We start from the raw sequence: 1,394 nt of genomic DNA on the forward strand, positions 1-1,394 counted from the left end.
ATTTTATTCTGAGCCAATATGGCATTCAGAGTATCAATCTCAAGAACTCCTTCCTTCTGAGTTGTCCCATTGTTCACAGGATTTCTTTCAGAAGTGTACATGAACTGGTTATTTGCAACCATTTCAATGAGTTCCTGGGCTTCTTCAGACGTCTTCTTCAGATGAAGAGATCCACCAGCAGAGTTGTCCAATGACATCTTGGACAGTTCAGACAGACCATCATAGAATATGCATATGATGCTCCATTCTGAAAGCATGCCAGAAGGATACCTTATGATCAATTGCTTGTATCTTTCCCAAGCTTCATAGAGGGATTCGCCTTCCTTCTGTCTGAAGGTCTAGACTTCCACTCTAAGCTTACTCAATTTTTGAGATGGAAAGAACTTTGCCAAGAAGGCATTGACCAGCTTTTCCCAAGAGTTCAGGATTTCTTTAGGTTGTGAGTCCAACCATGTCCTAGCTCTGTCTCTTACTGTAAAGTGGAAAATCATAAGTCTGTAGACCTCAGGGTCAACCCCATGGGTCTTAACAGTGTCACAGATTTGCAAGAATTAGCTAAAAACTGATGAGGATCTTCCAATGGAAGTCCATGATACTTGCAATTCTGCTGCATTAGAGAAACTAATTGAGGCTTAAGCATCAAAGTTGTTTGCTCCAATTGCAGGAATTGAGATGCTCCTTCCACAGAAGTCAGAAGAGGGTACAATAAAGTTACCAAGCATCTTCCTTGCATCTCCACCATTGTTATTGGGTTCGGCCATCTCTTCTTCTTTTTCGAAAAATTCTGTCAGGTCCTCTCCAGAGTTTTGTGCTTTAGCTTCTCTTAGCTTCCTCTTTAGAGTCCTTTCAGGTTCCAGATCGGTTTCAACAAGAATGTTCTTATCCTTGCTCCTGCTCATATGCAAAAGAAGAGAATAGAAAAGAATAAGAATCCGCTGTGTCACAATATAGATATTCATTTATGTGAGTAGAAGAATAGAAGAGTAGAATGAAGAAGGGAGAAGAGGAAGAATTTGAACTCAGAGAGAGGGAGAGGGTTTGAATTTTTAAGAAGAGAGGTGTTAGTAAATAAATAAATAAATAGAAAGAGATGAGAGAGAGAGAATTCGAAATTTAAATTAAAATAAAAGAAAAATATTTTTATTTTTATTTTAATTATTAGTTAGTGTTCATACCCTGGGTCGAGCTGTCCGATCCGGGATGTTTAGCGACATGGCAACCGACCTCTTCAGGGCCGACTACCCGATCTCTTCTTAAAGAGATCAGCCAAATCAACAGGAAAGCCCAGTAAAGGGCCCAAATAGAGGAACACGACCCAAATCCAAAGGCAATCCAAGCATATAGAGATAAAGGCAGTTCCCTTGAGGATAAGCTGACTTCACCCAAAAATAAAA

General features: G+C 39.7%; 1 non-coding gene across 1 annotated transcript; it reads left to right on the forward strand.

The window, feature by feature from the left end:
* Positions 1 to 255: 255 nt before the first annotated feature.
* Positions 256 to 359, forward strand: LOC148574688 (small nucleolar RNA R71). The gene has a single exon (XR_015906104.1). It is a non-coding gene; the product is annotated as a small nucleolar RNA R71 (small nucleolar RNA).
* Positions 360 to 1,394: the final 1,035 nt, after the last annotated feature.

The sequence above is a fragment of the Arachis ipaensis genome, chromosome B2, assembly GCF_059453495.1.
Source record: "Arachis ipaensis isolate K30076 ecotype BB chromosome B2, ASM5945349v1, whole genome shotgun sequence".
NCBI lineage: Eukaryota > Viridiplantae > Streptophyta > Magnoliopsida > Fabales > Fabaceae > Arachis > Arachis ipaensis.